This window comes from Schistocerca cancellata, chromosome 3 (genome assembly GCF_023864275.1).
Source record: "Schistocerca cancellata isolate TAMUIC-IGC-003103 chromosome 3, iqSchCanc2.1, whole genome shotgun sequence".
In the NCBI taxonomy this organism is placed as follows: Eukaryota; Metazoa; Arthropoda; class Insecta; order Orthoptera; family Acrididae; genus Schistocerca; species Schistocerca cancellata.
Window position 1 is genome coordinate 292,509,236 of NC_064628.1, and position 27,419 is coordinate 292,536,654.

The window sequence follows — 27,419 nt, forward strand, 5'->3', positions numbered from 1 at the left end:
GCGTTAATCAACACTCAGTCACAAGAAAAACCAATTCAACACCAAATTAACCTTTTAATCACAAAACACATGACAGCAACGTCAAGCAAAGTTATACTTCGCGGCGATGTGCCCCCTGGTGCTTATCTTCTTGTAAATGAATGTCAACTGTGACTGAGTCGTAACTCAGTAAATTACAGAAACCACCAACCACTGTACCAACGACGGTGTGACACCAGCGAACACTCGCAGTGACAGCACCATTCAACAACGGAGTGCACTTACCTGTAGCTTCACTGTGGCCTGGCAACTAACCTATCAAGCAGCCGCGACTAAGCTACACATATAACAAAACCTTTTTTCCAAACTCCAAGATACCGAATTTCGATCACTTCTTGGGAAACCAATCAGACTATAGGTCTACGGCAAATGCCAAAATTGAAACATCGCAACAGCAGAGCCCCTAGACAAAGCTGTTATTGCAGCCACCTACAAGCCACGGAGAGCCTTCCATGTGGCACTTTAAGCCTCGTGACCACTCCGGACGTCGAAAGCGTCACCCGATATAAGTGCGTGAAACACCGCTGACGAACGAACGGCGAAACAGGCAGAAGAGCTATTCAGTCGGTGGCTACGGTGCGAACTCAAAAGTGCCAGAGAGGAAACCAAACAGCACAGCGCTGTGCCTCAATTACCAACAGGCAGGAACGTCTAAATGTCCACAAACGCAGGAATAATCTTTTTTAACGTTATTGATCACGTGCGACAAGATAAAGCTGTGTAACAAAACGGTAGTCAAACCAATACCCTTCTACTTATCGGGCGTCGCCTATCAAACGGAGCCACCCCCATAAACTAACTCGAAGCTTCAACTTAACAGGAAATCCTCTTCTTCCGATCCGAAATCGAGTGAGAAATGTAATACTGTCGAGCGTTACACGTAACCACCACCTCAGTGGTGTAACTGAAGGTGAACTTCCCATCCCAAGCTTTTATCTGTCTTCGATAACATGGACAACGAAAGAAACGTTGCCTTCACACTTCTTTCCTGCTTTGGCACCAAACTTCGATTAAAACTATAACTTTTATCATTTGTTTCGTCATATATCCAGCGCTATACCTTAAGTTATTAGAATTGTATTTTCCGTATGCGAATGCAAGCTTCCTCGGCGAATTGTAGTGATGAACATAATCTCGGTAAATCAGCTGAGTCATTTACTTGTTTCAGAGCGACGTTATGTTGTACAATTTCGTCGTAGACTGTGAATATTGAATATAAATTTCTCTTCGGTTGCTGGCTCGGGGTTATACAGCATGAGAAGCAAAAGAAATTACAGTATACATAGAGCATGGATGACGACTGTGATACACTTCGTATCTGTCCGTAATCCAGAACGGTTCAAAAAATGGTTCAAATGGCTCTGAGCACTATGGGACTTAACATCTGAGGACAGAGCCACACTTTGTTTCGGCAGGTGGTTCGCCAACTCGTTACATGAGACATCAGTGAGTCCCCTGAGCCATAATAAATGGTCACGTGTCTGTTGGCTTTCACGCTGGTAAATTAACTTTTTACATCGAGCACATGGCGGTTAGTGTTGGAGCACCATGCTGCTTTTACAGGTTTTCCAGTGCACTCCTCGAATCCGTGACAATAAGGATGTTCCGAAATGGACGTCACTCCGACGGACGATGGCCTTTGGCACGTTACAGCCTCTGAGCAGATATCTGACGACGCGGCCCATCTTCGAAGGCGTCATACATTGTCCCCGCGAGCAGCTGTTACACGAAACGAGCAAAATGTGTTTCCTGTAGTCACATAACACACACTTACTTTATCGTATAAAACAACTTTCAAAACTGCTTCTACATTCATTGGGTCGACGATTATAAACAGTGTTTGTCAGCGACACTTCCGTGAGACTACAGTTTCTTACTTCGCATCTACTGGCAAACATACCACTCTACGGATTTATCGAGAACTTAGTTGTGAATGTTTGTTTGGAAGCGAAGAGTGCTGTTAATCAAAACCATGACAGGAATACTAGAACAAATCCCACCATTAGGGCAACTGTCCCGTTCCGGCTTAATGAGTACGCTGTACAGAAATGCGCCTAGCAGCTACGCACTGTCGTTTAGCTGCACAAATCACAGAGCGGCCACGCGGTCAGCGGCAGCAGTGGGCGACGTCGCGAACGGTGAATCAGACCTGCCGTGACTCAGGCGATACGAGGCGAGAGAGCCGCTGATAGCGGGGCACGCCGGCTGTAAACTCGGCCAGCACCTATTACCGCGGCGTTGTGAACACTGCGCCGATAGCGCAGCGGGGAGACGTCTTGATGTGGTGGGGGCGGGGATCCCGGCAGTGACGTGCGGGACAGTAATGCAGCAGCCGAGACTACGTCGTCTGTTCAAGACACTACAATGACATTCGTGGCAGAGAGATTGCGGCAACGTACGAGGGCAAAATAAGTAGTACAGTGAAAGCTTAGGTATTGGGGCGTTCCCTCAGTATTTGGATTGCGATACTTCACTCACACTGATGTCCTTTAAAACTGTACCTACCAGGGACGATAACATCTAATGAAAGTTTACTTATTGTGAGCGTACAGTGTAAGAAGAAGAACACGTGATCAAATTTGTAGATGATTCGGAGTATACAGGATGCGTCCGCAGCTCGCGGTCGCGTTCTCACTTCCCTAGCACGGGGTCCCGGTTCGATTCCCGCCGGGGTCAGGGATTTTCACCTGCCTCGAGATGACAGTGTTTGTGTTGTCCTCATCATTTCGTCGTCATTCATGAAAGTGGCGAGACTGGATTGAGCAAAGGTTGGGAATTTGTACGGGCGCTGGTAACCGCGCAGTTAAGCGCCCCACAAACCAATCATCATCATCCGATACAGGATGCGAAATTTAATACAAGTGAGCTGCCACGTTTAGTACCAATAACGGCTCTAATCTGGCTGGATATCGACAAGAACTTAGCTTGGATTACAGATATGAGTACTGTCATTCTGTTCGTTCTTCTTTCTTTCTTTCTTTCTTTCTTCCTTCTTTTGCTTGTGCCGTTTTTCCCGCGGATACGCAGGGTCGGCATGGTTAATCGGATGTGGCAATGTTAGTTGAAGGGGTGGCCGGATGTCCTTCCTGCCGCCACCCCGTACCCCCTGGGAAGGAATTAGTGCACCCCAACTGTCTGCGACTAGTGTAATCCATGGAAAAGTGCGAAAGTGTTCAGATGTCTGCGAGCCGTGTAACTGAGGCGGGACGTGGGGTCCAGCCCGGTATTCACCTATGGGGATGTGGAAAACCGCCTAAAAACCACATCCAGGCTGGCCGGCACACCGGCCCTCGTCGTTAATCCTCCGGGCGGATTCGGTCCGGGGCCGGCGCGCCCACCCGAGTCCAGGAAGGAGCGCGTTAGCGCGCTCGGCTAACGTGGCGGGTTACTGTCATTCTATTTGTTATAGCCAGTCAATCCAGAAAGTTTAGAGACTGGAATAATAAAAAAAAATAAAGAATGTTAAGATGGTAGTTTTAATGCTTTACGTGTTCTACACGTCTCCCTGAACTTGAGTACAACGGACAAAACGTTCATACAGCCGTGCAAAACTGCTAGGAAATTCCTTGTTACAGATGTTGTTCAACTCGCGCCTCACATTGGCTTTGAACGTCGGTTACAGCGTCAAAGTGTTGATCCTTCAAGTGAATTTTTGCCTTTCTGCGTTTTGTAACAGGTTCGTGTTTTAACGCTCTCTTGGCTCATGGTTTTTTTTTTTCTTTTCCAGAAGAGGATTTTACGCGTTTTGAATTTAATCGCGACAGGCGTCCACGAGTCGGTCGTTTTTATCTGGACACAAGAACTGCGAGATGAAATTTGTACAGACTTTTATCTTCAAAACATTCTGGGAAATGTCTTGAACACTTGATTTAGAGATGCTGAGATGCTGCTCCACTGCAATTACTGACACAACACCGTAACACCGTCGACTCACTACGCCCCCCCCCCCCCGTTCCCCCGTTCTTAATACCGCCTGCTCGAAACTGACTGGCCGGAAGCGCCTCTGTTGTCTACAGTCGTCAGTTAGAGCTACAACCGCAGTTACTGCGCTGACGTCGCTTACACACCAGGAATAAAACCAGTTTTGGAACTTTTTGGAAGAACGTTGTAGTTATTTAGCATACAATACACAAGTACAATATATGCGATGTTATCCACAGTTACGCGTTTCCAACCCATCATACACAAGCGCTTAAAATCCATAAAACCCTCCTAAAATGAAAGTATTCGTCAGACTTTAAAATCGGCCACCCTTGACCCCCTGTTTTACTTCATCATACCACTACCATTTAGCCAAATTGTTCCTTTTCTATAGAAGTACCACCGATCGTTTCTTCTTAACGTCACGCCAGCTGTCTTGCGGTACACGGCTTGTTCTGTAAAAATAAAGTATGTGGCACCAACTGACTGTACTGGCACACCAACCGTTCCACACTTTCCCAGAGATCACAAAAGACACACGAAACAAGAGCATTGTTAGTTTTTATCTGTGAAACTGTTTGCGTATATCGTATTACCATTAAATCCAGTTTCGTTATCTTACCTCTCTCCGTAGATGTTGACGACAGTAGCACGTGAATTCGACCTGCTTCGCCGTTTTCGAGATAACATACTGGCTTACCAGTGTAGTTTCAGCTCAGGGTTGGTAATAAATAAATGCACTTTAAATAAAAGCACTTAATTTCACAATATTTCTTTCCAATCAGATCATCTTATACTAGGGTATAGTGAATACAGGGCACGTAAAATACACTATTCTCTGAATGTACGCCCTTACAAATAATACTCTCTTTCCACAGTTGCATGAAACCGCTGTAAAATTGCTGAATATGTTCTTTACATTAATTACTTACTACAGTCACAAAGCTTTTTCATAAATTTATGTTTCATTCTTATAATAAAGCACAACTAACATGCTAACAATGCGGATATTTCTTATCGCAGTCTCTGCATGTCAGCTAAAACATTGTGGCGAATGGGGCTGTAAAGCTCCATGTTATCTGAGAAGATCGCGTTGTCAGTATGTCTTAAACTGTTCATGAAACACTTCATACAAATATATGTGAATACACTGAAATAAATTTAGTATAAATTAAAATGTAAAATTGTAAATGCTTACCTGACGTCGTTAAAGTCAGGAAGAAATGACTATCACTACCAGGATTTTTATGACACTACAGTATTTAGGCGAAAATGCGAAGTGTTCTCAGATGTAGTTTACTGTCAGGTCAACGCAGTTCTCCCAACATTCGTTCAGTGAGCAAATTCCATCTCCCTTTATTTCCTGTTGCTAAAAAACTTCTCCGACCATCTGCCTTTTTTTTCCATGCCTCTGCTCGCGATTTATTTTTTTGCTCAGAAGACTTCCGTAGTATTTGGCAGTTCACTGCGGCTCCTAGAAAGTAATGCGTAACAATAGTCCCTCTCGCCTCCCACAAAACTCTGTCCATAATCTTCCCGGTGGTTTCAACAGACTTCGCAGAACCACGAGTTTCCGTCCACACACAACTGTTCAATGTCACACTGTGCTTTTTCTAGATATTTTTATCTATGATAACATGATTACAGTTTTTGTGTGCTCCTAAATGTTGGATATACACTAGGGAATAATGCCCATGTCTGATGTCTGAATTTATCCACCGCTTTCTTGCCTGTTGAAAATGTGGGAGCAGACTTCTTATAAATTTCCACTAGTTAGGATCAGTCTGCGTTGACGAAAATCAGTTCATACCAAAGAATTTCGCGAAGGTGTGATGATTGGTTTTATTAATTTAGACGAACCACAGCGCATCTCGTGTGAAAAGCCATATAAATGAAAAGAATTTGCAACTCATGTTTACACTTGACTAGCACTGTTGCCCAATACAAAGCAACCAAATCTGCGTACATAGTAAACTTCATGTAAAGAGGCGAGTTCTGTCATACAATGATAACAGTGACATGGCAGAGGTGGCTGACGTGTTTCGTTACGTGAAGGAAAACTATGTAGACGGCTGTCAAAAGACTTGGTTTGTTAATTTTCGACGTAGACAGGACATGCGGAAAAAAAAGTCTTGGAGACAGCGTTTTGCTCTAAAAGTTCTGTACAGTCCTGACGGTAGCCGTCTTGCCGGTCATTAATGTATTTTGTTTTGACTGCTTCACCTTGCTTCTTCTTCGGATGTACCGTCAGCTTTTTTCAACTATGGAATAGCTGGTGTACAAAAAACCGTATTACACTTCAGAAAAACTGGTATCTCATATAATTCAACTTCCATATTCTGACAGTTTTAGGGTATTATTCAGCCATTAATATGCAGATCTCATTAGCTGATTTGTGACCGGGCGGTTCAGTTTTAACATTATATGAAACAGCATTAGGGAACTTGAACACGATCCCAGGATATAACCTGCTAGACTGTAGCTGTGCAAACAGCTCGATTTTATGGCACAAATAAGATGTATCTCATCGTTCCCGTCACTCGTGAAGCGTTGTAAAAGATTTCTTGGCCCCCTGTGCGTGATGGAATTATTGAGCTAAGCCGTTGATAGCATCATAGCATAGCTGGTGTGGAAAACTGCTTGTCTCACGTTTGTGACAGGATAAATAGGCGGTTAATGGGACTGAGAGATCTAAAGGCAGAGCGTACGCGCGCCCCTTGATAACCAGATGGACTCGGGTGCTTAGTGGAGAAGCACTCTACGACGGAGCAATTAACGCTCTTTGCTTGCAGACCATTACTGTGCTCCGCTTCTTCTAACCCACCCCCACCCCCTTTCGTCCCTCCCACTCACACAGTGGCGTCTTGAGACCGTGCGACTGGACGCTTTTAGCTCAGTCGATATATCGATCGACCTGCGTCTCGCAAGACACGCCACCGCAGAGTCGGCCTCGCCAAATGGTCTACACTCGCACGGATCGTTGAACTATTTTTGAATTACGAAATCCTTCCCGTCTCCTCTATATCTCTTTTGTTACGCAACCTTCCCTTCTACAATAACCTATGAAACCTTCCCTTAGGATTTCTCTCTCTTGCTTAATAATAACAAATGAAATCTTCCCTTTGAAATCAATTCTCTTTCTCAACAATAATAATACTAAGTGCAATCTTCGCATGCAAATTTAAATGCTGCTTATTAAAATTGATTTTCTGATTATTTCGACGAAACATAGAATGTGTCGTCGTCGTGGCCCTCAGTCGTTACCTACAATAACCCAAAACTGTTCCTTACCTTTTTTACTGTTACTGGATCGCCATGTGACTGCTACATCGAACTGCGAAATGAATATACTTACTCTGTTTTACTATATAAGCTGCTGGCCGGCCGAGGTGGCCGAGCGGTTCTAGGCGCTACAGCCTGGAACCGCGCGACCGCTACGGTCGCAGGTTCGAATCCTGCCTCGGGCGTGGGTGTGTGTGATGTCCTTAGGTTGGTTAGGTTTAAGTAGTTCTAAGTTCTAGGGGACTGATGACCTCAGAAGTTAAGTCCCATAGTGCTCAGAGCCATTTGAACCATTTATAAGCTGCTGGTGGGCTGTCATAATAAGTGGTTGTATTTATTACCAAAGCTGACGTTTTTCTTTAATAGCAAAGCTGACGTTATTCTTTAATTAATTTGACTGAAGTTACGTAATTCATAGTTAAACTTTTTCTTGACAACAATAAAAAATTTTGCAACGTTTTGCGTTGATGGTCTTTGGGATGGATTATAATCAGTAATGCAATATTGCTGACAAAAATTAATTATATTTTGAATGAAATGATTTTACAAACGTTCAAATGGGACTTTTTTTTTACAATAATCTTACAACTAGCATTGCGCAACCATACCTTAAGTAGTCTTGAATTTCTAAAAAAAAATTCAATAATATTAGTTCCTCTTATGATAATAATTTGTTGATGTCTCTTTACATCCGTTTATAATCTCTTGTAAATGATAGCTGGTGGCTGGCAGGCACACCGCTCCTCTCAACCTCTCGCTTCAGACCTGCTACCGACTCGCTTCACTTCTCGCTTACTACTGACTTCCCACGAACGCTAAAGTGCGGTCTCTCCCGCCAACAATGCTTTCTGGTGCATACAGTCCCTGCTACCATTCCAAAATGTATCAATGCGCGGTCTTTCCCTCTCTTTTCTTAAAATGTATCCATACGCGGTCTCTCCCGCCCTTTTAAAAATTATATCAATGTGCGGTCTCTCCTGGCAACAATACTTTGGTGCAGACATTCCCTGCTACCACAATTATTTCCAACATGACAAATATTAATTATTCCTACTTAATCCTATTAATAAAATATAAACATCTTTCATAAATTGTGGTTTGACAATAGACAATAGAAATATACACGTCTTACATTACAATACGCCTTTCTTTTTTCCCCAGCCCGCATCTCGTGGTCGTGCGGTAGCGTTCTCGCTTCCCACGCCCGGGTTCCCGGGTTCGATTCCCGGCGGGGTCAGGGATTTTCTCTGCCTCGTGATTGCTGGGTGTTGTGTGCTGTCCTTAGGTTAGTTAGGTTTAAGTAGTTTTAAGTTCTAGGGGACTGATGACCATAGATGTTAAGTCCCATAGTGCTCAGAGCCATTTGAAACAATCTATTTTCCCCACTTTATTTATCTCTAAATTTCCATTGCTGAATCGTAGACACAATCTCGAACTCTCTTTTTTACATCTTCCCCGGATTTAAAGAACTGACCCACTCCACTTCATACCAGCTAAATTGTTGTATTTAATCTTTTAATTTCTTTATTGTTATTACACATGGCACATTTAGAGGACAGTGGTTTGCCAACTCAGTGTCAATGGTTATTTTAGAAACAGTGGCTCGTTTACTGCCTCTGAAGTAGCTTAATACAGTGCTAGATGTAGACACTTCTTAAGATGTCGACGCTGATTTAGGTTCTGTTATTAGTTTCCCGTAATGTAATTTTACTTTTGTCTGTTTAATTAATCATGTGACCAGTATTTCCGCTATTAATCTCGCTGTGCTTTCTCAAAAAATTTCTTTGCTGTTCTTCTATGTTTCAGTAAAGGTTTCTTCTTTTGAAACTTCCCGGCAGATCAACCATTCATTAATAATCGCATAGTCATGTAATATAATTGTATGTATAGCATTATTTAACGCTTTTCTTGAAGCTTCTCCCCCTCTTTCACGTCACTGATGAAATTAAAATCCGCTAGAAGGGTTTGTCAAATAGATAAAACGGGGTGTCCCATAATATCAGCTGTAGGCTACACGGGCTCGGCCACAAGGAACACAGCATTATGGCCCAGCCTGTATAGCCTCCAGCTGATATTACGGGACACCCCGTTTCATCTATTTGACAAACCCTTCTAGCGGATTTTAATTTCATCAGTGACGTGAAGGAGGGGGAGAAGCTTCAATAAAAGCGTTAAATAGTATTATACACACAATTATATTACCTGAGTATGCGCATAAACTGGCGAGAAACCGGTCGTGGTTTTAATAAACTTTCTACAGCCAGAGCGGTGTGTGTTGCCTTCATATGAAATATTTGTGATTTGATGATGATCAAAAGCGGTTACAATATTCGGAAACGTTCTTGAGTGTCTAGAAAACTTAACGAAAAATTCCTTGTCTTAAAGAGCTATTTTTTCTGCGAGAATTATATTCTCTCCCCCCTCACTATGCTGGCGTAACATTGCAGAGTGATATGAAGTGGGACAAGCATGTAATGGCAGTTGTGGGGAAGGCGGATAGACGTCTTCGGTTCATCGGTAGAATTTTGGGAAGATGTGGTTCATCTGTAAAGAAGACCGCTTATAAAACACTAATACGACCTATTCTTGAGTACTGCTCGAGCGTTTGGGGTCCCTATCAGGTCGGATTGTGGGAGGACATAGAAGCAATTCAGAGGCGGGCTGCTAGATTTGTTACTGGTAGGTTTGATCATCACGCGAGGGTTACGGAAATGCTTCAGGACCTCGGGTGGGAGTCTCTGGAGGAAAGGAGGCGTTCTTTTCGTGGATCGCTACTGAAGAAATTTAGAGAACCGGCATTTGAGGCTGACTGCTGTACAATTTTACTGCCGCCAACTTATATTTCGCGGAAAGACCACAAAAATAAGGTGAGAGAGATTAGGGCTCTTACAGAGGCATGTAGGCAGTAATTTTTCCCTCGTTCTGTTTGGGAGTGCAACAGGGAGAGAAGATGCTAGTTGTGTTACGAGGTACCCTCCGCCACGCACCGTATGGTGGACTGCGGAGTATACAGTGTGTTACAAAAAGATACGGCCAAACTTTCAGGAAACATTCCTCACACACAAAGAAAGAAAATATGTTATGTGGACAAGTGTCCGGAAACGCTTACTTTCCATGTTAGAGCTCAATTTATTACTTCTCTTCAAATCACATTAATCATGGAGTGGAAACACACAGCAACAGAACGTACCAGCGTGACTTCAAACACTTTGTTACAGGAAATGTTCAAAATGTCCTCCGTTAGCAAGGATACATGCATACACCCTCCGTCGCATGGAATCCCTGATGCAGCCCTGGAGAATGGCGTATTGTATCACAGCCGTCTACAATACGAGCACGAAGAGTCTCTACATTTGGTACCGGGATTGCGTACACAAGAGCTTTCAAATGCCCCCATAAACGAAAGTCAAGAGGGTTGAGGTCAGGAGAGCGTGGAGGCCACGGAATTGGTCCGCCTCTACCAATCCATCGGTCGCCGAATCTGTTGTTGAGAAGCGTACGAACACTTGGACTGTGCAGAAGCTCCATCGTGCATGAACCACATGTTGTGTCGTACTTGTAAAGGCACATGTTCTAGCAGCACAGGTAGAGTATCCCGTATGAAATCATGATAACGTGCTCCATTGAGCGTAGGTGGAAGAACATGGGGCCCAATCAAGACGTCACCAACAGTGTCTGCCCAAACGTTCACAGAAAATCTGTGTTGATGACGTGATTGCACAATTGCGTGCGGATTCTCGTCAGCCCACACATGTTGATTGTGAAAATTTACAATTTGATCACGTTGGAATGAAGCCTCATCCGTAAAGAGAGCATTTGCACTGAAATGAGGATTGACACATTGTTGGTTGAACCACTCGCAGAAGTGTACCCGTGGAGGCCAATCAGCTGCCGATAGTGCCTGCACACGCTGTACATGGTACGGAAACAACTGGTTCTCCCGTAGCACTCTCGATACAGTGACGTGGTCAACGTTACCCTGTACAGCAGCAACTTCTCTGGCGCTGACATTAGGGTTATCGTCAACTGCACGAAGAATTGCCTCGTCCATTGCAGGTGTCTTCGTCGTCCTAGGTCTTCCCCAGTCGCGAGTCATACGCTGGAATGTTCCGTGCTCCCTAAGACGCCGATCAATAGACTTCCAGAACGAAGGTGTCCCGACAGGAAGACGTTCGAAGCAGTCTCGATACTGCCCGGTGCTAATCCATACATCAAATGGGCATCTGCCAACTCCGCATTTGTAAACATTGCAGTGACTGCAAAACCACGTTCGTGATGAACACTAACCTGTTGATGGTACGTACTGATGTGCTTGATGCTAGTACTGTAGAGCAATGAGTCGCATGTCAACACAAGCACCGAAGTCAACGTTACCTTCCTTCAATTGTGCCAACTGGCGTTGAATCGAGGAAGTACAGTACATACTGACGAAACTAAAATGAGCTCTAACATGGAAATTAAGCGTTTCCGAACACATGTCCACATAACATATTTTCTTTCTTTGTATGTGAGGAATGTTTCCTGAAAGTTTGGCCGTACCTTTTTGTAACACCCTGTATATGTTGATGTAGATGTAGAACAATATACCTGGCAAGTTTTGGTATTCTTATTCTCTCTCTCTTTCTCTCTCTCTCTCTGCACGTTTGTGTATGTGTTACAGCATTGTCAGCTCTTTCAGAGAGTGACGCAGTACGGTGCGCCTTGCCGTGTTGTACTGTAGTGGAGGAGACGCGGTTGCGTAAGAGGCGCGCCCGCTGGATGTGCAGGTAGAGAAAGCGGCCAGAGAACGCGTGCGACCCGGTCACTGAGAGGGCAGGGCAAGGCAAGTCGCCGCCTTCCTCAGCTCTCGCTGGCCGCCGAGGCCAGAGTACAGTGGGTTGCGTCTGGACGGCTTGCCGTCGCCGCGCCGTAAATCTCGGCCGCGTAGGCAGACGTAACGGTCCGCAGACCCGCACTGCCACACTCCAGCCCTCTGTCTGCGCTGCTGCGTCTGCCGACAACAGCGACCGTGCTCCGAATGAAGCACTGACAGCTCCTATAAGATACGCTACACCTTTTCGAATATTAAGAGAGGCAGCCGTAAAGTTGTGACTATCACGTCGGACAAACGAAACTGAGATCGTGGTCATCGACTTACAAGGAGACGGCACGAGCGTGGGGTCGGGGATTTGTCCGAAATTTTGTGTGCTGGAAGAGGACCCCTAACACCTCACGCGGTTAAAATATTAGGACGCACTACCCGGAAAATCCCGGGAAAAATCGATCCAAAGTTTCTTAGGTGTTTTATGAGTATAAAATGGTAGTCCATTGCCGAGCCGCCGTCTGGCCTAGATGTTTAGGTCTCGGACTCCATTCCTCCTGTGGCACCTTTTTTTCTGTTTCATTTTCTTTCGTTAGTCCACCAATTATTCAGGAAGTTTCCCAAACCTACATTATCTTTCACAAATTAGTTGCATTATTGAATAAAAATTATTTTCTTTTTGTCCAACAACACAATTCATGGCGGTGGATTTTTCCATTTTTCATTGTAAAGTGTATAAGGAGAATCACTGGGTTTTAATCAGAATAACAAATTCGATTAGGAAACATTCAATTTTTATACATATAATAATTATAAACAAGAACCGCAGTGGTAATTATCGTAAAAACAAACAAAGCAATAATTTTTGCGACATCTTGCGCAACATATAAAAGCGGATTTTTTACAGTCACAGGGCGTTTGCAATAAATCTGTATAAAAATATGCCCCATTAACATTTACGAAAATATTTTGAGTTTCTGATAATTTTCAGCCAAACCAGGCATATTGAATCATGTCTCGGAATATTGGTGACGATAATTGATGGTGAATTATAGAATGAATTTTTATACAGTCTTCCTGGGAATTAATTTCACGATTCTCCTGCGCTCCAATTTTGCAAGCAACAGAAGAAAAAAAAAAGTGCCAGAGGAGGAATCGAACCCGAGATCTCTGGCGTAAGGGTCCGACTGCTAACCGTGTAGGCCAGACGGCGGCTCGGTAACGGACTAACATTTTATACTCATAAGGCACCTAAGAAACATTGGATCGATTTTTCTCGGGATTTTCCTAGTAGTGCGTCCTAATATTTTAACCACGTGAGGTGTTAGGGGTCCTCTTTCACCACACAAAATTTCGGACAAATCCCGGACCCCAGGGTCGTGCCGTCTCCTTGTTAGTTATCCTCTAGATGTTGTGGTAGATTCTTTTGTGTGTTTGTGTATTTTTTGTTTGTCTCTTGTCGATGTATTATGCTCGCAGTAAAAGGTCGTAACAACGTGATAAAATTGTCTCTGATAGTGCTGTTAAAAGAGTTACTGTTTGTTGCGCGTATGAAGAGTCTTGGGAGAGACGGCTGGATATTTTTAGCAGCTATTCATACATGAGATTGCAGGTTCGAGTGCTGTTGTCCACGTCTCTTCCCGTACACGTCGCATTCAATCTAAACAATTCTGCTATTTCAATACTTCCAAAAATACTAATAAAGGTCGTGACGCTCACCTTTGTTCTCACGAAATAATAACGGTTTATTGTGTCTCTTGTACAATTCTCCACATAACATCAAAAGAGGCGAACAAAAAACTCTAGTTACCCTTAGTTACGAGTAAACAACAAAGCGAGTAATATCGCGAGTCAACGATATAATTATCATAGAGTCTCTCAGATAACGTCTTTGCCACTTAGCTTTCTCACAGTCGATTCAGTACATTACATATTTATTACACTACAATATCCACCTTTTGGTGCTACACATAAACTGTTCCCAGTTTTGTACACCTCGGTTGTAGTTTCAAATGGCTCTGAGCACTATGGTTCTTAACTGCTGTGGTCATCAGTCCCCTAGAACCTAGAACCTACTTAAACCTAACTAACCTAAGGGCATCACACACATCCATGCCCGAGGCAGGATTCGAACCTGCGACCGTAGTGGTCGCGCAGTTCCAGACTGGAGCGCCTAGAACCGCTCGGCCACCACGGCCGGCTACCTCGGTTGTAGAAGTCTGCATATTGGCTGTTGGGAAAACGTACTACTCCCGAAAATCATTGCGTCATCATTCTGGAAATGCCTACCACGTAACGGTTTCTTCATCTTCATCCGATGAAAGGGGAAGTCGTCACAATGTGCTAAGTCAGGAAAATACGGAACGGTGGGGGGGGGGGGGGGGGGGAGAGGTGGAGGGGGAGAATATTCACATATTGAAATGGCGGTACTATCGCTTAGCAATTTTTAAAAGATCAGTGCATTGGAGGAGCTGTCGTTTGTACTCAGGAGATTCATGTGAAAAGGTTTCCGACGTGATTATGGCCGCACGACGAGAATTAACAGAATTTGAACACGTTGCACCTAGAAGCGCGGGACGCTCCATTTCGGAAATCGATAGGGAATTCAGTATTTTGGGATCCACAGTATTAAGTACCTAATTTCAGGCATTACCTCTCACCACGGACAACGCAGTGGCCGACGGCCTTCACTTCACTGTCGAGAGAAGCGGCGTTTGCAGAGAGTTGTTCGTGCTAGTAGATAAGCAAAACTGCGTAAAACAACTGCAGAAATCAATTTGGGACGAACGAAAAACATATCCGTCAGGAAAGCGTGGCGAAATATGCCGTTGCTATGGCAGCAGACGATGGATGCGACTGCCTTTGCTAACAGCACGATATCGTCTGCAGCGCTTCTCCTGGGCTCGTGAACATGTAAGTTGGACTGGAAAAACGACGTCTGGTCAGACGAGTCCCAGTTTCAGTTGCTAAGAGATGATGATAGGGCTCGAATGTGGCGCAGACGCCACGAAGTCGTGGACCCAAGTTGTCAACAACGCTCTCTGCAAGCTGGCGGTGGCTCCATAATTGTGTCGGCTGTGTTAACCTGGCTCCTCCGCTCCAACTGAACAGGTCATTGACTTGAAATGGTGAAGTTCGGCTATCTGGAGACCATTTGCAGCAATTCATGGACCCCTTGTTACCAACTAACGATAGAATGTTTATGGATTACAATGCGCTATGTCACTGGGCCACAATTACTCGCGATTGGTTTGAAGAACACCCTGGCCAGTTCGGGCAAATGATCTGGCCACCCAGATGGGACGACACGAATCCCATCGAACATTTGTGGGACGTAATCGAGAGGTCAGTTCGTGCACAAAATCCTGCACCGGCAACACTTCTGCAATTATGGACGGCTATGGAGACAGAATAGTTCAATATTTCTACAGAGGACTTTCAACGACTTGTTGCGTCCATGCCACGTCGAGTTGCTGCACAACACGAACCGAAAGGAGATCCGACACGATATTAGAAGGTATCCTACGACTTTTACATCTCAGTGCATTTCACTAACAGAACCCAGGTGGCTACAGACGGTGAATATTTGAAGAAACGAAAACATCATCAGATGTGCTCCATGGAAGCGTAATAGGACGTACGTAAACCATTTATCAGATAGGATCAGTAGCACTTGTCTTCAAAGAGGTTGCGTTATTGGGCGATCGGAAGAACATGCAGAGAGATTTGGACAAAATTTCCACTTTGTCTAATGAGTGGTAGCTCTCTTTAAATGAAGACAGATGCAACATAATGTCTGTAGCAAAGATAAGGGTCACGATGGTATCGGATTGCAAGATCAGTGTTGAACATCTTCAGCACAATAAATCGTGTAAGTATTTAAGGATAACACTAAGGAGTGGTATGAAATGGGATGATCACGTAAAGTCTTCATTAGGAAAGGCAAATGGAAAGCTTAGATTTGGTGAAAGTGTTTTGGGAAAAGGCAATGAATCTGTAAAGGAAAACGTTTACGAGATGCTGTGCGATAAGCTCGAGAGAATTGTTCCAGTGTGTGAGGTTGTTATCAAGTAGGACAACGAATGAATTCAAAGATGGGCTGCTAGGATGGTAATAGTTCGGTAAAGCCCACATACAAATCACTCATAAATGATCAGAGAACTTAAGCGTGCATCGTCTTCTTCTTTAGTTCTCAATCCGGAGTTTGGTCGACAGCTGTCATCAGTGTCCATTTTTTCCCTTCTTCTGTAGTTTATAAAGTACCGAGTATGTTGTCAGTTAGAGATTTTGTTTTCTGCGTCTTATTCTCTGAAGTCTTTGTGTTCCTCTTGCATTTTTTCCCATATAATTGTTCCCTTTATTAATTTTACATGAAGATCTCTCCTCTCCATGGAAAGTGACTCATACAGGCAAATTTAAAACCTGTATTCGAAGAAGCCAACCATTATGTGGCCACCACCTCATATCTCTCGTATGGATCATGAGAATAAGAATGATTAGGGCATGTGCAGAGGCATATAGACATCATCCCATCGCTCAGTACGCAAAGAGAACGAGACAGAAAATGGGCAATATCAGTTGGAAGTACTCTCTGTCTTGCACTATGCAGTGACCTACGGAACACTGCCTGACAAAAAAAAGTGAAGCTCTCGAAAGGAGAGGAGTAAACGAAATGAAACTTCATGAGTTGAGAGGATGTGTGATGTTATTTCAGTGGTAACAAAATTGTCAAATCTAAAAAAAAAAAAAAAAAAAAAAAAACTTTGCAGTATGAGCTCGTTTCTCAATATGATGTTGCACCCTCTCTGGCGTGGATGCAAGGCGAAGTAAGCTGGCCCAAAGCTGTTGTAACTGGTCTTTGATGTGTTGGATGACATTACGACGAAGTTGACGTAGAGCTGAACCCAAACATTTTCAATCGGGGAGACATCCGGGGATCTCGGAGACCGTTGATAAAAACACGTGCCGTGTATGAACCAGTATGGTTCTATAGAAGAATGACAGCACGATACTGTCACGTAAATGGTATCACGTGAGAACGCACTGTTGCGGTGTCAGAGTTCCCTGAATACTATCATCCGTGAGCTGAAGTCCTACCCGATGACACTCCACACTATGACGCCGGGAGTAACACCGCAGTGTCCTACAATACATTAGAAGACTGAGACCTCCCCCAGGTCGCCGCCATATTCGCGAGGCTCATACGAGGTACTGCAGAAACCACGATCCATTATTGAACACAGTAGGACGCCATTCATCAGCAGTCCTTGCTTCCCACTCACGACGTTTGTGTTGTGTTGTTAACGGCAGCTAGTCTGCTAGTCGCCGACCTGTGGTACGGAATGCCACAGAATTTACTTGTTCTCGGATAGAAGGCGCGGACGTGAAGTGGTTACTATGTGGTGCACAATACAGCCATGCTTCCTTGCAGTGGTCAATTTGAACGTGCCCTCACAGTCCCATTGTAACACGCCCGGGAGTACGAATGGGGGGGGAGGTTACCTTATACTGACTTCTCGTTTCGTGACCGTTGCTTTTCTTGACAGTGCGCCCTATCCACACCACGTACCTGGTAATCCCGCGGCGGTCGTACTGTTCTGCTCCACACTGCTGCTGGCTTGCCTGAAATTATCTATCGAAATATGCAAGCTGGTGTAGGGGAACCACTCAACTTTAAAACACAACACTGTCCTATGTCTGGTATGAACGTCTATATCCTGAGACAATATGGAAACCACAGGTTGCACTGTTTACACTCTAAATCGTAAATGTTTATCCCAATTAACAGTCTTGGTGCTTATCTGTTCACAATATCATTCAGACGACGGTACGCGTAACCAACACGACGCGGGTGATTGTTGATGATGCGGAAGCCGAATGACCGAACGAAAGTTCTTACGCTCGCCCCATCATTCAGATATCTGGTAATAGTCCTCCTTGTCGCTAGTAATGATATAACACTGTTCGTAAAGTTAATTTTTCAGTTCTCAGTTCTCACTCGCACGAGCGTGCGCGTAACCGTCGCGGCTGATTGTTGATGATGCGGAAACGCGATGATCGAACGCACGTTCTCACGCTCGCTACAAATCACTGGCACTTGATTGCACCCTTTTGTGGTAAATAGTATTACTTATTCACATTTGTTCATTCTTGGAGACCGAACACGGCGCGGATGATCGATGCTATGCGACACGCAACGAGAGGATACATAAATACGTTATTAACGCCACTGCTCATTTTCAATTACTTCTTGACGCCCTTTCCTCTTAACCATTTCCATATGTCATCACTTTACTATAATAGCACTTGTAGCAACACTTCAACCTGAATACTAACAATGTTTCTACATGCAGAGCTACAGACCATAACAGATTCGTGTCCCGTGCTCGACTCACTACAGACGCGCCTGCCCGCAAAGATACTCCACAACTAAGCCAGCGATATGACAATACGCTTACACCATGCAGTCCAACATCGGGCAAGGACCACATCGGAATGCCCCACAAAGTTCGACATTGCACGATTCGACCGAGCGGCCAAGTGGAGACCCACAGTTAGTGCCCTTTGAAACTGTCAGGTGCTGATGCCGCGTACTTTTGTGAGACAGCGCTATCTCCGTGTCCTCCAAAGATCCTCAACATGTGACGCTGTTCACCCACCCTTACATAGCCTACCTGTTCTGGTGTCAACACTAAACACAAACAACACTAATGCATTCTTGTAGCCGCTGTACTTGCCGCAGAGACTGGCAGTTCTAATTATTTACGTACCCAGCAATGGCGTGTACACGTTCCAAGTTCCATTGACCTCCGATCGAGTCTTCTGGGTACTTTACTTTTTTTGGCTTTTGTTTTTGCTTTTTTTGTGAGGCAGTAGATTTAGTAATAGTTGGTATCTTGTGGAGATCTTAGATTGTGCTTGATCGAGGTGCAAACCCTGGGGAGCAGACGCGGCGCTTGGATCGACTGTGTGTGTGTGTGTGTGTGTGTGTGTGTGTGTGTGTGTGTGTCCAGCGAGCAGGGCGACGCGACGCCGCGAAAGTAACGGCGCTGCCCCTCCCCTCCCGCACCCACGTCTACATTCCTCCCCCTCCCCCTCCTCTGCTCTCCAAGGCCGCAGTACCGGCTGGCATCTCCTCGAATCGCCACGCCACCGTGCAGAGCCGGTCAATTCACGCACCAGGACGTTTTGCAAGCTAATATAAGAACACGGAGCCAAAAATTATCCCCAGGAATCTTCACGTTAATGTCGTGTAACACCGCCTCTAACCTAGATAATGAGCGAGGAATCACGCCCATGAGTTTCTTCAGGTATGTCATACGCCAGTCGAAGCCATCCACTGAGCATCAGATTTCATAATGTTACCAAAATGCAGGGGTGGTGACTGATATTTTATCCGCTGTTCTAAATAATCGCAGACATTTTCTATGTGATAGGATGCCCGAGTGTTCGTCAAACCAGGAACGTATGTGTGTTGCCCTGTGATCACGACTGTCTCTTCAAACTTACTGTACGTGTTAACAGCTCGTGTTAAGCATTGCTGCCTCGAGATCTCGGGGTCCCGGTGTGATTTTCGTCCGGGTCGGTTTTTTTGTTTTGTTTTTTTCGCTCGGGGACTGTCCTAATCATTTCATCCCATCTAAGCTTAAGCTAATGTGGGTGATATAGTGTACCTACTGATTTTTGTTAGTCTTGAAAAGAAAACGCGTTAACAGAATAATTAGTCTCTTGCAATCTAGAATGAAGCTTCTTAGAGACACTACACAGATGTAGATGTCGTTAACTGCTTTTACTGTCGTTCGGTCTGTAGTAAATCGAGATTCCGGTTATATTCATGCTTCCAGAATGACGTCAAAATTGCGGCTGCTGCTGCTGCTACTACTCCTGTTGTTTTTGTCTATGGGAAGGTTAGTTTGATGCATCTTCCCACATTTGTCTGTCTTGTTAAAGTATTTTCATAGATAGACTGGCACACGCTTACAGAGAAGACTTTCGAACAGTTAAATGTATATTGGATGTCACCATATTTCTCTTCTTCAGGAAATCATATCTTGTTATAGGAGTCTACATTTTAAATCCAGTTTACCTCTCCCATCGTCAGTTTTTTGCTGCCCAAATAGTAAAACTCATCGTATACTTTCATTGTATTGTCTAATTCCTCCAGCACAATTTGATATAATTCAGTTACACCACATTGCCCTTATTTTATTTACATTCATGTCATAACCTCTTTTCAAGCCACTGTTCATTTCGTTCAATTAATCTTCCATATTCCTGTATTAATATTAATCTTCCATATTCCTACATTTCCAGAAGGCTTTTGATACCGTTCCTCACAAGCGACTATTAATCAAATTGCGTGCATATGGAGTATCGTCTCAGTTGTGTGATTGGGTTCGTGATTTCCTCTCAGAGAGGTCACAGTTCGTAGTGATAGACGATAAATCATCGAATAGAGCAGAAATGATATCTGGCGTTCCGTTTACAGATTTCTGCTTACGGGGAAATAGGTTACAACCCTTTCCCAGTTACCATATTCGTTTCACATCTTTCGTAGTTTATAACTACAGTCTGATTTCTATGCAACTTGTGGATAACGTTTCATTCCCTGTATTTTTACCCCATCCCGTGTATGCCATCAACAAATCATTTAACACTTCCGCTGTTGCGATATGAACAGTCTCGATGTTTTTTTCTTTTCTTTTTTTGTTGTCGTATGCAGAATAACGTGACTGCCGCAGACACAATTTAAATATGAGTGATTCGTTTGTTGGCCCAGTTAGCTTTATTTGTATGAAAATACTTTTTCATAACAGACAGTAACGTTGTAACACTTCTCGTACGTGCCTGTGTGCAGATGCAAAGGTTCTGCGATATGGTTGTTGTCTGCGTCGTAGTGCCGCTCCTCCACTGCGTTCCGTGAAACGATACAGGAGAAACTACCTACCAACTCCTCGCCACTAAACCCATCCATACTGCTCAAATTCACTGTTGCCGCATGCCTACAGCCAACGCCACCTGAAAAATAAGCCCTAGACAGAACCGATCGGTGCTGAAATATAAACTTGAGGGCGCAGAGTAAAGTGGGCATTACTGTCGTCAACAATTGAACAAGTTTACTTACAAACAAGACATGTAACACATACCATAGACATTTGCACTTTCGCACAGCTATTATAAATGCAGTGCAGACACAAAGATAAATGAAGGCAAGAAATCGAACGACATGCACTTACTTTGTAACGAACTATCGGTGAGGGCAGGTCCCTTATATCAAAATACACGGAAAATATCCCTGAACGAACTCCGTAATATTGTCGATGGAGTTCCGGTTCATCTTCTATGTCTGCCAATGCCAGTGCACATCACGAGACATAAACTATGAGCTATGCGATATAGACGCACATATAAATGATTATTTTGATGATGATAAAATACAACTCAAATCCACTTGATGGAGGTTTAACCTTCCGAAACGCGTCGTAGAAACAGATAAATAGAGAAATAATTAAATAGTTATCGGTACATTTCATGCAAAGCAGACATGAACTCAGCACACGACGTGCAGTACATCCCGCTCAGTCGATCCCCAGCGTCGGACGTGTTGCCTACGAGTCAGGCGCTGCGCTCAACTAGCAACAACGGGAGAACGCATTCGAAGATGAAGCTACCACCAGTACAAAGCAAGTTAAAGCGCAAAGCTCTTCATAGTCAAACATGCGCAGTGGTTGCCAGTGTCTATTAGTTTATGAAGAAGGAAGCTGTGCTAAGCTATCCATTGTAACTAGTGGCTAAGCAACTGGTGCCTCGTTTACTCCTGTTGGGGGAATTGAGAGAGAGCTGGAAAGAGTCATGACAAATGAATCTTAGACATTTTGATCACTTCGTGAGGGAAGGTCCAGAATACTGATTTCCGCAAGAGAAGATCACAGTGAATCAGCTGACACTGCCAGTGGAAATGTACGAGGCACGGCTAATCGAAATGAAGAAACGAAGGGTGGAGCATTTTCTAAATGTGTTTAGTGCGTGGAAATGGTGACAGTGAAGGATCCATAGCATTATGTCAAACGATGGACTGTATTATTTGCAATATGCAGTCGTGTCTGCAATTACTCTAATAATCTGTGAGCGTCTTCTTAACAGCTAAGGTACGTTTATGACAAAATTGTACTTGTCACGTGGCTATGCTTGTGAAACAAACCCGCTGACGTTTTCTTATGAATGCTCGTGCTGCCTCTAACCCCTTCGCTTGTCCGCTACACTGCAATACCTCATTCCTTCCGTCGTATTTCCCCCGCTCTGCATGCGAGTGCCATCCTCTGTTCGCATGAAGCGTAACAGTAATCTCGTTTTATTCCAGACTTGTTATTGTTTCCCATTCGAAGCCTAGTTTGATACAGCTCTGCACGCTTGCCTATCCTGTGCAAGTTTTTTCACAACTAATACAATATTACAGGGTTATTACAAATGATTGAAGCGATTTCACAGCTCTACAATAACTTTATTATTTGAGATATTTTCACAATGCTTTGCACACACATACAAAAACTCAAAAAGTTTTCTTAGGCATTCACAAATGTTCGATATGTGCCCCTTTAGTGATTCGGCAGACATCAAACCGATAATCAATTTCCTCCCACACTCGGCGCAGCATGTCCCCATCAATGAGTTCGAAACCATCGTTGATGCGAGCTCGCAGTTCTGGCACGTTTCTTGGTAGAGGAGGCTTAAACACTGAATCTTTCACATAACCCCACAGAAAGAAATCGCATGGGGTTAAGTCGGGAGAGCGTGGAGGCCATGACATGAATTGCTGATCATGATCTCCACCACGACCGATCCATCGGTTTTCCAATCTCCTGTTTAAGAAATGCCGAACATCATGATGGAAGTGCGGTGGAGCATCATCCTGTTGAAAGATGAAGTCGGCGCTGTCGGGCTCCAGTTGTGGCATGAGTCAATTTTCCGCGGGCTACGCGTGAAACTTGGCCGCACGCGTTCAACCGTTTCTTCGCTTACTGCAGGCTGACCCGTTGATTTCCCCTTACAGATGCATCCAGGAGCTTTAAACTGCGCATACCATCGCCGAATGGAGTTAGCAGTTGGTGGATCTTTGTTGAACTTCGTCCTGAAGTGTCGTTGCACTGTTATGACTGACTGATGATGTGAGTGCATTTCAAGCACGACATACGCTTTCTCGGCTCCTGTCGCCATTTTGTCTCACTGCGCTCTCGAGCGCTCTGGCGGCAGAAACCTGAAGTGTGGCTTCAGCCGAACAAAACTTCATGAGTTTTTCTACGTATCTGTAGTGTGTCGTGATCATATGCCAATGAATGGAGCTACAGTGAATTTATGAAATCGCTTCAATCATTTGTAATAGCCCTGTACATGAATTTGAACCTGCTTGATATTTTTGTTTTCAGTGATTATAAATGACTGAAGCAATTTCACTTACTTGCTGTAGCTTAATTATTTGACATATGCGCACAGGGCTTTCCACACACAGATAAAGTCAGTTTTTGTTCTTTTACAAGTGTTCCATACGAGTATGTGCCCCCTGTTGGTTCTGCAGGTATCACGTCGATGATCAAGTTCCACCCACGTTCGACTCAGCAGGTCCTTGTCAATTTGTTCAAAAAATACTGTTGATGCGAGCTCGGCCGGCCGCTGTGGCCGAGCGGTTCTAGGCGTTTCAGTCTGGAACCTCGCGACCGCTACGGTCAAAGGTTCGAATCCTGCCTCGAGCATGGATGTGTGTGATGTCCTTAGGTTTTTTAGGTTTAAGTAGTTCTAAGTTCTAGGGGACTGATGACATCAGATGTTAATTCCCATAGTACTCAGAGCCATTTGAACCATTTTTGATGCGAGCTTGCAGTTCTGGTAGGCTATTGGTAGAGGCGGCGTAAACACTGAATCCTTTACATAACCCCACACAAAAAGAATCGTATGGGGCTATGTGGGGTATCTTGGGCGCCGTGACATAAATTGCCTATCACCAACCCCACTGCGGCCGAGTCATCTTGCCAAACTGCTCACTCCTGCGCTCTCATGGCAGAATTCTGAAGCACGGCTGCATCAGAACTTTTGAGTTATTCTATATGAGTATTGAATTTTGTGACAAAATGTCGGTTAATGTAGCTACAGTTAATTTATGAAATTGCTTCAATCATTTATAATAAACTTGTAATTGTCTCAACCGTATCACGGTATTTTCCCGAATTTTCTTTAGCGCCTCTATCTTGCAGGTGTTCTCTTCCAACATGTGACAGTGTGTTTGCTCTCGTGTTGCAGGTGAGTGGAGTTGCACGCAGCTGTGGCTGTTATGGCAGCCAAGGTCAGGCCGGCCTGCGGTCGCCAGCTGTTGACGTATGCTGTGCCATGCCATGCCGTGTGTAAGCCGCCTGGTCTGTGTTAAGTCTGCTCGCTGCCAGCTGCTACCCCTCATTGTGCGCGGGTAATTATACTGCTGGCGTTGCAGCACTGCAGCATAAAGGATTGTGGACTGCCAAAACCAGGTACTTACATGTGTCTACGATCTACAAGAAGTGAAGCAATCTTCTGCCTTTGACAAGTAAAATGCACCACCGATTTGGTACGCTAGTCACAGCTTTACACTTGACAATAAAGTACACTGGTTAACGTAGTTTGCGTTTGTTAAAGTTTCAAAGGTGAACCGTACAGAAAAATGAGTGACATCCGCAAAGAAAAATCTCGTGGTTGCAATAGCGGCTATTCTTGGCAAAACGAGTCAGTGAAAAAAAAGGAAAACTTTGTAGGAAAAAAAACTTCATTACTTTCTAAGCATCTTCATTGGCTTGCAATATATATTTTGTTTCTTATTATATTTTCTACATTCCGTTTTTTATGCGACCAGACCACTTTGAAACCGTATTTGCTTCTTGGCCCTTTTATTTCTTTGTTCTGTTCACTTCAGGATATCCCATCGTTAACATTTGCATGCCCTTTTCACACACATACTCCTTGTTTCAATAGTGGGTTCCAAAAAACTTGAATTTATTTTGTGTGTGGGGGGGAGGGGGGGGGAGAGAGATTGCTATTTATGGCGTTGTCACTTGCCCTGGACTGTATAGAATAACGATTACATATTCATAACGGTACATATTTCGGAAGGACTACATGAGATGGTAAACGGAGCGAAAAATTGTTGAAAAATCTGGAGCCAAACGTGGCTTTTTTTTATCGAAAAACGCCAAGAATTCGTAATGCAGGAATAGAGTTAAACTTACTTCATAACAAACCTAAAATACAAATACAGTGAAGAACAGTGTAATTTGTTACACGGTACTGATGATTCGAAATTTTCATCTAGTCTCAAAGATGGAATTTAGAGACACAGAACATGTTGCTGTCTTCAGTCCAAAGACTGGTTTGATGCAGCTCTCCATGCATACAATTGTGCTGTGTGCTCTCGGGAAAAATTACAGCTGTAGTATCTCCTTGCTTTCAGTCGTTCGCAGTACCAGCACAGCAAGGCTGTTTTGGTTGATGTTACAAGAGTCATCATCCAGACTGTTGCCCCCTGCAACTACTGAAAAGGCTGCTGCCCCTCTTCAGGAACCATACGTTTGTCTGGCCTCTCAACAGATACCCCTCCGTTGTGGTTGCACCTACGGTACCGCAGTCTGTATCGCTGAGGCACACAAGCCTCCCCACCAACGGCAAGGTCCATGGTTAATTGGGGGGGGGGGGAGGAAGAGAGAGACAGACATAGAATATGCTAATAACAAATTTCTTGACTAAGCAACGGTATAAGATACATCAAAATGTCCAAAATGTCAAAACGGAATAATTTCTCAGAATTGGGATCCACCGTCCGTATAAAACAGACTTCATTTTTTCACTATTACATTGTATTTAATCGAGTAAAATGTGCACGTTACTACATAATTGTAAAATAATTGGTGGACCGTCGTACATAGGTCTCGCATGGAGTCTTCAGTTTTAGTCTCTCTTGAGTAATAGCTCTTCTCATTGTTACAGCTCAGATTCGACAGCCAGCAAATTTCAGCGATTCCTCTCAGTAAGAGGCTGTGTTCGCTTGCCACTGGGACTAATGATTCTGTTGCGTGTTAAGCTCGTTCTAATAAAACTTGAATTTGTAACAATCCGCGAAAATGTCAATGTCAGTAATAGTGATCTGCACTCCAGGATTCCTCGAAGCCACGAAGTCAATTTTAGCTGATGTGTTTCACATTTAATACACTCGGAGCTAACGTTGTGGCAGTAAAGAAAAAAGGCATTTTTTTCGCAGTACGTCCATAAATCTGATTTTAGTCCGCAATGACTTTCGACTGGAACTCAGTGTCAGAGGCAATTGTATTACAGAATCATGCTGTATCCTAAAGACACGTATCACCTATAATCACCCATTAGTAGGCTTGTAAAACTACCGCAAACCGGTCGTAACCGCGTTACCTTCGCCTTACGTCTGTTGCATACCTATCGGCATCTACCTTATATCCATCGCTTTGTTTACATAAGCGATTAGCGTCTTATCATTAGTCGACCAAAAAATTACTGCACGTCGGAGTGAGGTCAGTTGGGCTTGCTGATCGTGAGTCAGTGTGTAAATGCAGTTGACAATATACGTGCAACTGACCTGAAAGTATTGACAGTGCAACAGGTCTTCCATAGTCCTTACTGTCCTTATCTACTGCAACGTAACCGAGTGTTTCTAACAACGGCCAAGTGGAGTAATGTCGTGGTTGAGTAGTAGATTCCCTTAGAAACCGGAAGTGGTGATTCTTCTAGAGTCTGAGGATGTATAAAGATCGCTTCGATACTTCGTCAAGTTTTAATAAAAACGTGTTTCTGTTGTCCATAAACAACTTTCGCATTTATCTCCAATTATTTATTTGTTATTATTATTTAGCGTATGGCTACTACAGACATAAAATAAAATTACATATACATATGTACATATTGACACACAACCGTAGCGTTGCTCACGTCCGTAGGTTTAACCTTCAAATACCCTACACGTGCCTCCTGAATGGTGCTAATTGAGCAACAGTGATTACAGGCAGCCAGACTATCCATAGGATCTCCTGGCAATGACCTATCAACACAATAGAAGAAACAGCTCTTTTCAGAGCTCATTATCTACAATATTTTATGTATACAGACTGAAGCGACGAGTGAAAATTTTGTACTAAAACCAGGAATCGAAACTGGGTCTCTTGCTTACTAGGCATGTGCGTTAGCCACTAAGCCACCTTGGCACAGTGAAACTAACTCTTTAATCAATTTTTTTTAAAATACTGACCTTCAGAATTTTCCCTGACAAAGAAAATTCAAACTTATCCTATTCGTTACCCACAATATACAAGCCCGAAGCAATCTGACTGCTACACAT